Source organism: Pteropus medius, unplaced genomic scaffold, assembly GCF_902729225.1.
Source record: "Pteropus medius unplaced genomic scaffold, Ma_sr-lr_union100, whole genome shotgun sequence".
Lineage (NCBI taxonomy): Eukaryota > Metazoa > Chordata > Mammalia > Chiroptera > Pteropodidae > Pteropus > Pteropus medius.
Window position 1 is genome coordinate 723011 of NW_024349519.1, and position 12574 is coordinate 735584.

The following is a 12574-nucleotide window of genomic DNA, read 5'->3' on the forward strand; positions in this document are numbered from 1 at the left end:
TGCAGTGCATAGACTTTATTTGAACCCTGATTTAAACAAATATTTTAGAAATGAGACAATTGGAGAATTTTAACAATTGGATATTTGATGATATTAACAATTGTTCATTTTTTAGGTACACTAATGGTAGTGTGGCTATTTTTAAAAGTCTTTGCTCTTAGGAATACATACTAAAATATTTACAGATGAAATGATATGTCTGAGATTTGCTGTGAGAGAACCCAGGCAGGGCTATAGATCACACTCAGTGGGCCATGAGTTGATAGTCATTGAAGTGAAATAATGAGTATGTGGCAGTTCATTACATTATTCTCTCCTCTTTTGTAGGTTTAAAATTTTCCATAATAAAAACTAAAAGAAGAAACTGAGGGGCAGAGGTCACACTGTCCAGTCCCTGCAGGCTTCTCAACATGCAGCACTAGCTATCCGTCCCTCTGAGCTTCTCTGGGATCCTTTCTGTATGCACAGAAAGGATCCTCCCTGATCCTGCTGTATCCCTACCTTGCCTACTGCTGGGCGAAGAGTCTCACGGAGGGTGGGGACTGTGGGAACCTGCCAGGGGGACCCCACCTAGAGAGTTGAGGTGTGTAAGAACGGTGCTCCTGAGAGTTGCTGACCCATGAATTGGGCAGGGTGGGGCGCTAGCTTGATGCGAGGGCAGAGTGGTGCCAGGCAGGAGTAGCTGAATGTTTCCTCCCTCCCTGGGCTGTACTAGCAGCCTTAACCATCCTGGCCTGAGTGTGGAGAGACCTGTTGAACTTTGGCCTAGGTATGTGTGTGTGCATATGAGGAAGGACCAGGCTAGAGCTAGTAGGCTGACCTTAGGAACAGGAAGAATCTGCTCCTTTGAAGGGGGCAAAGGGACAGGAGATTGGATATAATGACCTCGGGGTGTCCTCACTGCCTGTTCCCAGTTGTCTTCTACCTACTGCTTCCAGCATATATGAGTTTGGCCTCCCTGCTCTCTGGAGATTACAATTTAAAGGGTTTAAGGATTAAAATCTCCAAATATTCTGAGTGCTATAGCCACCCAGGCAGACCTGACACCATCTCAGCACAGTTCTCTGCTGTCTAGATTCTCTCCCCATCCTATCACTCACCTCATTTATTAACTCAGTGCACATTTTCAAGCACTTACTCTATGGCAAGCGCTGTGTTTGGCATTGAGATATAAAGATGAACAAAACAAGGTCACATTTATCTCCAGGAATTTACAGTCTGCTAGGGAAGTAGACAGAAACAGAGAAATACTAGGGTGAAAGAGAAAATACCTGCTCCACACTCTCTTCTCCGGAGCCTCGTGGGGCTTAGCCTACCCCCAAGCATCCCTCCTTATCTCCAGCCTAGTCTGGATGCATCACGATCCCTCTCCATCTGAGTTTCCCACAACTTTGCCTGTGGGTGTTCCCTCAGAAGAGTGGGGAACGGGGAATAGTTCAGTCTAGATTAGCACGGTTCAGTGGAAAGAAATATGTGAGACACCAACCACATGGTAAGTAATTTAAATTGTTTTAATATTCACATAAAAAAAGCAAAAAGAACAAATAGAAGTAATTTTAACATATTTAACATATTTAACCCAATACACCCAAAATATTATCATTTCATCATGTAATCAAAATAAAAAATTTTTAAAAATAAGATATTTTACATTCACTTTTCATATTGCCTTGGAAATTCAGTGTGTAGTTTACATTTAAAATACATCTTGATTTGGACTGCCCACATATCAAATGCTCAGCAGCCACGTGTGGCTCATGGCAACCATACTGGATGGCACAGATCTAGATCATCAGTCGTGGGATTTGGTCTCCTCTAGTTAGTCTTGGAGCTGGAAACTCAATTCCATTATCCAAAAAACAGGCTCTGTCTCCTTGAGAGACTTTGCCAAGAAGAAAGGTGGCTGCAACTTCATGTCCCTGCCCAGATACCAGCCCAGAGTGCCAGACAGGAAAATGGGCTGAGGCTGGGCCAGGGGTGTGGCCCACTAACCAATCAGAGAGTTGAGGGGCTGGGCTGGGGGCCCAGGGAGCTCAACGGTCCAGCCTATCTATGGGCTCTGAGGACCCTAATGTGGGCACATAAAGAGCCCAGAGACACCATGCTCTCACTCTGCCATCTCCGTCTTGCGGCATGCTCCTTCCACCAACTCCGTCTGCCAAAATTCTATCTTCAAAATGCTTAAGCTACAAAATTAAGTGAAAAAAGTTCCCCAGTGTCAATAAATTAGATAACCTGGAATAAATGGATAAATTTTTAGAAACATTCAACCTACCAATTACAGGAAATCCGAATCATGAAGATAGAAAATCTGAATAGACATACTATAACTAGAAAGGAGATCGAATCAGTAATTAAAAGCCTCTCAACAAAGAAAAGCCAGGATCAGATGGCTTCACTGGTGAATTTTACCAAACATTTCAAGAATAATTAATGCCAATCCTTCTCAAACTCTCCCAAAAATTGAAGAAGAGGGAATATTTACAAATTCATTTTATGAGGCCAGTGTTATCCTGATACCAAAGCTAGACAAAGACACTATAAGAAAAAAAGCTATAGAGGAATATCTCTGATGAACATAGGCACTAAAATCCTCAACAAAATACTAGCAAACTAAATTCAACAGCACAATAAAAGGGTTATACACTGTGTTCATTTCAGCAGCGCAAATACTGAAATTGGAATGATACAGAGAAGTTAGCGTGGCCCTTGCGCAATGATGCCACACAAATTTGTGAAGCGTTCCATATTTCTGAAACTAATATAAAATTAAAAGGAAAATTAAAAAAAGAAATTGTACACTACTATAAATTTTGCATATATTAAATCTATATATGATTCATTATTTTAAAATTATGCTAATAAATTTTTATCATCTTGATAAAAGAGGAAAAAAGGATTATACACCATGATCAAGTGGGATTTATCACTGGGATGCAAGGATGGTTCAACATATAAAAATCAGTTAATGTGATATACCACATAAACAGAATGAAGGACAAAAATCACATGATCATCTCAATAGGTGCAAACAGAGCAACTGACAAAGTTCAACTCCATTTTATAATAAAAACTCTCAGAAAAGTAAGAATAGAAGGAAATTATCTCAACATAATAAAGGCCACATATGAAAAACCCACTACTAATATCATACTCGATGGTAAAAGACTGAAAGTTTTTCCTCTAAGATCTAGAACATGGCAAGGATGCCTACTCTTGCCATTGTATTCAACATAGTACTAGATGTTCTAGCCAGAGCAATTGGGGAAGAAAAAGAAATAAAGAGCATCCAAATTGGAAAGGAAGAAGTAAAATTTTCTGCTCACAGTTGACATAATCTTATATGTAGAAAATCCCAAAGATTCAAAAAAAACCTGTTAGAACTAATAAATGAATTCAGTAACATTACAGGATATCGAATTAACATAAAAAAATCAGTTGCTTTTTATATACTGACAACAAACTGTCTGAAAAGAAAATTAAGAAAACAGTCGCATTTACAATAACATAAAAAAAATAAAATACTTAGAGATAAACTTAAGGAAGCAAAAATACATATCCTAAAACTATATAACGTTGATTAAAAAAAATTAAAGGAGTCACAAATAACTGAAAAGACATCTCATGTTGATGGATTGGAAGGCTTAATATTGTTAAAATGTCTATGTTACCCAAAATAATCTACAGATTCAATGCAATCCCAGTCGAAATCTCAAAGGCACTTCTTACAGACATAGAAAAAACAATCCTAAAATTTATATGGAACCACAGAAGACCCCAAGTAGCCAAAACAATCTTGAGAAAGAACAAACCTAGAGCATCATACTTTCTGATTTCCAAATATATTACAAAGCTATAGTATTAAAACAGTATGGTGCTAGTATAAAAACAGACATATAGACCAATGGAAAACAGTAGACAGCCCAGAAAAAAATCCACACATATATTGTCAAGTGATCTTCAAAAGCAGTATGATGAATATACAATGGTAGAGAGACAGTCTCTTCAACAGATGGTGCTGGGAAAACTGGATATTCACACACAGAAGAGTGAAATTGGACCATTATCTTACATGATACACACAAAAGTCAACTCAAAATGGATTAAAGACTTAAATGGAAGACCTGAAACTATAGAATTCCTAGACATAAAAATGGGGGGAAAGCTTCATGACTTTGATCTTGGCGATGATTTCCTGGATATCACATTAAAAATACAGGCAACAAAATTGAAAATAGGCAGGTGGGACCACATCAAACTAAAAAGCTGTTGCACAGCAAAGGAAATAATTAACAGAGTAAAAAGGCAACCTATGGAATGAAAGAAAATATTTTCAAGCAATATATCTGATAAGGGGTTAATATCCAAAATATGTAAGGTACTTCTACAACTCAATAGCAAATAATAATAATAACCTGATTTAAAAATAAACAAAGGGCTTGAATAGACATTTCTCCGAAGAAGGCATACAAATGGTCAACAGGTATATGAAAACAGGCTCGATGTCACCAATCACCAGGGAAATGCAAATCAAAACCACAATGAGATACCACATCACACCTGTTAGGATGGCTGTTACCAAAAACAAACAAACAAACAAACAATCAAAAACAGTAATAAATGTTGGTATAGACGTGGAAAAAAGAGAACCCTTGTACACTATTGGTAGGAATGTAAAATGGTGCAGCCGCTATGGGAAACAGTGTGGCAGTTCCTCGAAAAATTAAAACTAGAACTACTGTATTATTCAGCAGTTTCACTTCTGAGTATTTATCCAAAAGAACTGAAATCAGGATCTCAAAGAGATATTTAGACTTCCATGTTCATTGCAGCATTATTCACGAGGGCTAAAATGTGAAAACAAACCTAAATTTTCATCAATGGATGAATGGATAAAGAAAATGTGATTTTATATATATAATGAAATATTTTTCAGTCTTAAAAAAGAAGGAAATCCTGCCATATACAATAACATTGTTGAACCTTGAGAACATTACATTAAGGGAAATAAGCCAACATAGGAAAAGAAATGCTATAAGATTCTACCCTTATGAGGTATCTAAAACAGTCAAACTCAGAGAAGAAGAGAGTCAAAATGATGGTTGCCAGGAGCTGGGGGGAAGGGGAAATGAAGAGTTGTTATTTAATGGGCATAGAGTTTCAGTTATGCAAGATGAATAAATTCTAGAGATCTGCTGTACAACGGTTGTTCTTATAGGTAACAATACTGTATTGTGCATTTAAAGTTAAGAGGGTAGATTTCATGTTAAATGTTCTTACCATAATAAAACATTTTTTAAAAAAAAGAATTCAAAGTTCTCCAGAGGCACCAACCCAGGTAAACTTGCCCTCAGTTCTAGCTTTATCTCCTGCTGTAGGGGTACAGTGTGTTACCCTTGTTTTTTTTCTAGACACTCTGTAGCCCATCTGGGACCCTTAGAGTCATTGGCACAGTCTGCAGGTTGAGTGTGAGTATGTGTGGTAGAGGATTCCATGGATGGCTGCTAAGCCTTGCTTGGCCATGGCCTTGTTTGGGAAAAGAGATCCTAGGCCAGCTTACATGTTCCAGCATCAGAAAAAGTCTGCAGATCTGTCTCATGCCTATGACTGTCAGCAATTTCAAAATAAGGTCTTTTTTTTTTTTAATGAAGCTGATCAAACACTTGCAACAGGCCCAAAGTGTCCCCCAGACCTCACTGTCACCAAGCGCTGCAGAGAACAGGCTTCACAGCCTCAGCCACAGAGACACCACTGAAATATTTACAAGGCTCCTGGCTTGTGAAACGGAGCTTTCCACTCAGAAAAAAGAAAGAGACTGGCATGTGTGAAGTATCTACAACACGTCACACTACTGAGTTTTACTTTCATCACTGAAGCCTCACAGCTCAGTGAAGGAGCTGCTATTAACCTCAGTCAGAAAACTGAGTATTCAAGGTGGGCTGTGTGGTGGTTGAAAGCTGGGCTCTGGGTTCTGGCTGCAGACTACCAGCTGTGGGAGACCTCGGGCAAGTCACTTAACCTCTCCAAGTCTCAGTTTCCTCATCTGTAAAATGGAGATGATAAGAGGGCCTTCCTCTGTCAGGACTAAATGAAGCAACCTATGTAGCACACTTAGCTCAGTGCCTAGCATAGAAGTGCTCGATAAATGTTAGCTATTATTATTACTGTCCCAGTCACATCACCCCACTCTCCGCTGTTCCCAGGTCCCTTTCCCCACCACTCCCTCCTTGGCTAAGAACAATCCTTCCATGTTATTCCTCTGGGGATGATTTGCCCCCTGCCAAGGACCTCTTGGAGGCTGGATACCTACCCAAGGGAATAAATTTCTAATGGTGAAATCTTGAACCTGGTGTCTTGGCCAAGGGTAGAGGGCTGGGAAAGGGGTCCCTCAAATCCCATCTTTTGGGCAGTTTTCTCCTGAACTTTTGACTACAGCTGCCTTGCCCAGACCAGCTTCCAACCTGAGCTAGGCCATCTTGGGATTAAGCACAAAGTTGGTACCTCACATTTTCTTTTCCCCATGCCTTTATTTGTGTACCATGCTGGTCCCCTGAAGGGTCTACTTTCCTATTTCTGTCACTATCTATTGAATCCTCCCCTTTTCTTCCAGATACAGTTCAAACGCCACCTCACCCCGATTCTTTCTGATCTCCCAACCAAATACAACCACTCCTTTTTCTGAACCTCCTAAAAGCACAGTGTTGATAACCATCAATCATGTATGGCTTTGTCTGAAGAGTATTGGGGATAAAGAGCTGTCTCTGCTACACCTGACATTCTATAATTTTATAGTTCTTTGTAGCATGCAATACAAATTGATGCTGGTTATAAGCTTCTGAGCAATGATGAAGATGGTACCCATTCAACACATAGTAGGTGAATTAAACTGTGAGTTCCTTGAGGGTGTAGATGGGATATTCTGCATCCTTGTCTCCCTAGCACATAGCACAGTGCTGGTAGCATAGAAAGTTCTCGATAAATTGTTCTGAATGAATGCTCACAGGAGCTCTCATTTGTCAGGCCTCCCATGCCAGGCACTTTGCTGAACATTGTCCATATGTGAGCTCAAGTCCTCACGATTACCCCTGAGACAGGTACTAATATTCCCTACTAAAAAGTAAGTCCCACAGGGCAGGGATTTGTGTCTCTTGTGTTCACTGCTGTATATATGACAATGTTGGAGATGTAGTAGGCCCTCACTAAATATTGGTTGATGACCTTAGCCAAGTCATCAAATCCCTCCAATCTTAGTTTCCTCATCTGTAAAATGGATATTCATTAATTCATGAATATCCATTTAATGATATCCATTTTACAGATGAGGAAACTAAGATTGGAGGGATTTGATGACTTGGCTAAGGTCACCTTTTTGCATCCAAATGGACCTAATTTCCAAAATCTTTATTCTTCACCACTGAACTCTACCAAGTGGAAGAGATTGGGTGGGGGCTGGAAGGATCAAGATACATAGTCCTACCTTTAAAGAGCTTTCTATCTGGCAGAGAAGCAGAAAGCCACATACACATAACACAGCATGTGATCGTAACAGAACCCGCGACTGTCCCAGGAATCAGGGAGGGTGGGCACCAACACCAAGACCCAAGGGAAGGAAATGACTTCTCAAGGGCCCGCACATGCAGAGGGCAGCAGAGCAGGTGGGGCTGGAAATCAACTCTCCTGAACTTTGCCCCCCTACCCAGCTCCCAGCAAGAGCCCAAGAGTGGTGGAGGAAAAAGGAGGATGGGCAAGAGAGGGACAGGAATGTGGCTCCACACCTTAAGCAATCTTGCCGCTGAGAAGAAGAGTAATATTCAGGGTGTTGATGCTTGCCAGATGCTTTGTGTCCCTGTGCTCTGGAGACCTTATCTGGGCAGGCAGTGTGTCAGGAGTGAGGGGGTTGAGGAAGCAGGAATGGAAACCCCAGCTCAGAGGGATTGCACAACAGGCTATGGCTGGCCAGCACAGGATGTTGGGTTCTTTGCTGCTGCTAGGGAGGGGGAGATTGGAAGGGCTTATATGGATAGCAGTGAGAGGGGTAGGGGACCGAGGATCTGCAGGGCAATGGCGGTCTTTGAAATCTGTAAAGGGCAGCCATAGCTGAGGCCCAGGCACTCTTAAGACGGTGCGTTGGGATGCTTGAGCTCACCTGGGCCACCATAAGAAGGTTTCTGCAAGAAGGTCTTGCAGAAACCTTCTTACTGTGAGTGACCTGGGCTCTAGCATCTGCTTCTGCACTCCTCTTGCCTCAAATTTCACTGGCCTCAAATTTACCCTTCAGGGGGCAGGGGCTGGTGCAGGCTGGGTATGCAGGTCTGTGTGAGGGAAGGGGTTATGGGTAAGGATCTGAGGAGAGTTCCCTGGATGGCTCTGATTTTGCCCATCTAGGAAGCCTGAGAACTTCGCAACTCCACCTGCACACCCAGTCTAAGTGTTGTCACTGACACACTCTTGGGCTGACAGTCCCTAAGCTGAGGGTCACATTTACTCTTCTCATCTTGGCTTGGCTCCTGACATGTCATGTAATTTTGGGTAAGTTACTTTTTGCTTTTATGGCTGTATAATGAAAAACACCACCTCTGTCCACACCTTCAGCCCCGTCCTCTCCCTAGCACTCAGCCCAAACAGAGCTGGCTGGCAACCAGAGCAGAACGTGGAGTGAGATGGGCCGCCATGGTGTAGGCCTGGAAGGAAAGGAGAGGAAATGGCTTGGATCTACAACCTCCCCATGTGGTCTTTGAATCTCTCCACTCTCACAGCAGCCTAGCAGAGGTTTTGAAGGGAAGTTCTGGAGGGAGAAAAGAACTTCCTTCTGTCTCTCCCATTCCCAGGTGCTGCCTCTCCTTGTTCTTCTCTCCTTGGCTTTACGTTCAGGGATGTCCTCACTTACTCAAGGTTCAGCCACTGTTCATATAGAATGACCATGGAGTGGCAAACCCCCAAATCCAGCCCAGTCCCTGGCAGCCACACTGCTCAACTCCATGAAGCCAGGGTTGAGTTGCAGGGTGGGAAGGGGCGAGGGAATCTCCTAAAACACAGTGCATGGTGCCCCGGGGCTGTGTAAGACCCTGGCAGAACCTCTCTCGGATACCAGGAGCCTCTAGCTGATCGCCTACAGGACATCTCCACCAAGATGCACAGGCACCGCAAACTCAACCTGACCCTGCCTAAAAACAAGTCAGCTCCTTCCTCTCTTTTAATAATGGCATCATTCTCCCAGGGACTTAGCCTCCAAGCCTCTATTCCTTCAGACTCCCCTTCTCCCTTTGTCCCAATTCCGGCCTCTTCCCAAGTCCTGTCAATTCTGCCCCAAGCTGTCTGCCTCTCTCCATATTTTCTGCCCCTGGATCATTCGTCTTATTTTTAAACTATCAGACATATGTGGAACACTTGTTATATGCTTGGCTCCATTCTAAGAGCTTTACCAATACAAGCTCACAGCCTTCATTTTACAGATGAGGAAACTGAGGCACAGAGAAGCGAAACATCTCACTAAGCGCCAGGATTTGAGCCCAGGCAGCCTGCTGCAGAGTCTGGATTGTGAGCCTCTGTCACAAGAACTATCACAAAATCTCTGCACTCATCCATGCATCTTCAATCCCTCCCACACATTTCTCTCAGGCTGGTCCTTCTTCCCTTATTGCTTAAGAAAACACTTTAATGACAAAAATTACTACAGCAGTTTGGTCTTTCCTAAGCAGGACTTTGAACATATTATTCCCTGCTCAAAAAACCTTGAAATTCCCCCCACCGCCCCATCTAGTACAAACAGAATAAAGCCCACCCTCCAATCCCTCACTCCCACTAGGAATTTACAAGTGTGAAGCCAATAAGCTCCCCTGGGGAACCCCTCACTTCCCCTCAGGCATTTCCCCTCTAGCTGTCCTGCCGCTCCTGCTCCCACCCCAGCATAGCACACAGTGAGCTCTGAATAATCCTTTCCTACTCGAAGAAAGGCTACACGTCTGATTCCTCTTTGAACCAGTAAAGTGTCTACCACAATGTGTCACACAAAAGGCAGGACACACATGATGAATGAATTGCAGTGCAATTGAGTTGCTTATGAGGGTGGAAATGAATTATTTCACTAAACATTTGTAGAACCGTTACAGCTAATACGGACAGCTAATACTGGGTGCTATCTTTACATATATTATCATTTAATATGCTCTGCAGTCTTACAAAATTGGTATTATCACTATTCCTCACTAGGAAACTGAGGCTCTGAGAGGGGAACTAACTTGTCCGGAGTTATAGAGCTTTTAAATAGAGAGGCTGAGATCAGAACCAAAGCTGCCTGACTCTGAAGTCTGTGCTCTGGACCACCACACCTTACTGCCTCCAGTGGCCAGAACAGTGTTAGACAAACCTTCCAATGTCCAAAGACCACATGATTGGGACATATCAGTGATGTCAAGGTAACAGAGTCCAACATCTGAGAAACATCACAGCATTGACATGTCAAAATGTCTGAGGAATATAAGGATCTTGTATAATGTACTTCAGTCATCCAAACATTTATCAAGCGCCTATTACATTGGTGCTAGACGCTATTTTAACCCATAGGTATAAAGCAATAACAACCTTGCCCTTCTCCCCCGCCAAAAAAACTCCACCTCCTGTCATGTAGCTGATATTCTAGTGGTGATGGGAGAGAGAGAGAAAGGGGGGAGGTGATGGCGGAACTAAACCAATAATATATGTCAAGGATAACAACTGCCATTAAAAAAAAATAAGGTGGATTAGGAAAAAGGTACTGTCCAATAAGTTGGTGGGGGATGGGGGGAGTATGGTGGTGGCCTTGCTACTTGTATGGGATCAGGAAGCCCTCTCCAATGATGTCCGAGCAGAGGCATGAAGTTAAGTGAGGGAATGAGCCTTGCAGCAATCTGTAGATATTCCAGGCAGAGGACACAGCAAGTGCAAAGGACCTGAGCTAAGAGCATGTTCGGTTCAGTCAAGGAACAGCCAAGAGACCTGTGCAGCTAAGGCAAAATGAATGGGGAGAGGAGCAGGTGAGATACACAAACACATGAAAATACTGAGGCTGACATAGAGTCAGGCTCTGTGTAACACCACATGTCTGGGTAGTAGTAATAGCTGGGATACATGGAGTGTTTCACATGCCTGCTACTCAGTGCTGCTGACCCAAAACCTGCTACAGACAGGCTCCCTTAGAGTCTAATGGGGAGACAAACAAAGAAATCCCACAGTGCTATGCGACAGGTGCTATGTCAGGATGCCATGAAACTACAGAAGAGAAGCATCTAATCTTGACTAGGAGCCAAGGAGGCTTCCTGGAGGAGGTGGCACTTGAGCTGTCAAACAGGAGAAGGAAAACATTCTAAAACACAGATATGGAGAGGGAGGGTCAGGCCAGAACCTGAAATGGCCAAGCAAAGCTCAAGGGGCAGTACTCAGGGGTGGGGGAGGGGGGCTGGAGAGTGCGGGAGCAGCTTGTGGGAAGAGGTTCCTCTCTGTCCCCTCTCTCCTTCTCCCAATCAGGAGAGGGGGGACAGAGAGGAATTCAGGTTGGTAAGGGCTGAGAAACACTCTGGAGAGGGAGGCCCAGGCTTAGGTGTGTGTGTGTGGAGAGAAGTTGGTGGTTATGGAGCGGGGCCAAAGGGCAAGTAGAGGCAGAATAAAGCCTTCAATACTTTACCTGTCTACCCAGGGCCCTTTCTCCCGCATCATTAGGTGGGTCTAGCTGGTTGTTGACAGGGAAGCAGATGGTAAGGGGCCACCCCCACCTGCACCAAGACTTGGCTTCTCATCCCACCCTATAAGGTTCAGATCCTTCTTTTAGGCAGCTCCCTGAGTCCTCACCATGGGGCAGCCCAGGACACTCTGGTAGGAGGTTCCTCAGGTAATAACAACTTGCATACTCAGAGTGTTTCATGGTCTTCACTGGGCATCCACTGCCATAACCTGTGTGTCTTACAGTCCGTCTGGGATGGAGAGAGCTCCGCTGTCATCCTCCTTTTCATAGGAGATGCTGCAGCTCAGAGAAGTTAAGGCTGTGCCAAAGTCCATGGGCCAGTGGGTGACTAAATTGGGACTCGAGCCCAGCTCTTGAGATTGCAAGCCCCACAGTAACACTGCAGCAACTGCGGAAAAATGGGCCTGGTGATGGCTGAGTCCCAAGGACAAGCCTGGGAAAAGAGATGGGGCAGGCTCTGGGATGGGGGGTCGGGGGAGATGGAGTCAGGGTGATGGAAGCTGAGAGTGGAGGCAGAAAGGGAGCAAAAAGAGGTGTTGGAGAAGACAAAAAAACCCTGGCAAAATGTCTCAGCAGGGTTATAAAAATCAGAAGCTGCATCTTCCTACACCCCCTTTCTATGACAAGGCAGTGAGGGGCCTCTTGCTCCCATTTCACAGGTGAGAAAATGGAGGCAAGGAGACGTGCCCACCTGGCTTGCCCAAAGGCCCATAGGAATTTAAGGCCCTGTTAGAAGCCGGGTAGGGTAGACAAGACATTGTCAGTGTTTGATGAAATGGAGATGATGAGAGGGAAAGGAGAGATGGAGACCAAAATCAGAGTCCCGTCCAAAGAGGGAGCGGAAAGGAGGCGGAGGCA

The 12574-nt window shown here is 43.8% G+C and overlaps 1 non-coding gene across 1 annotated transcript; it reads left to right on the forward strand.

The window, feature by feature from the left end:
* Positions 1–2648: 2648 nt before the first annotated feature.
* On the forward strand, positions 2649–2754 carry LOC120618794 (U6 spliceosomal RNA). Its single transcript, XR_005657297.1, has one exon. It is a non-coding gene; the product is annotated as a U6 spliceosomal RNA (small nuclear RNA).
* Positions 2755–12574: the final 9820 nt, after the last annotated feature.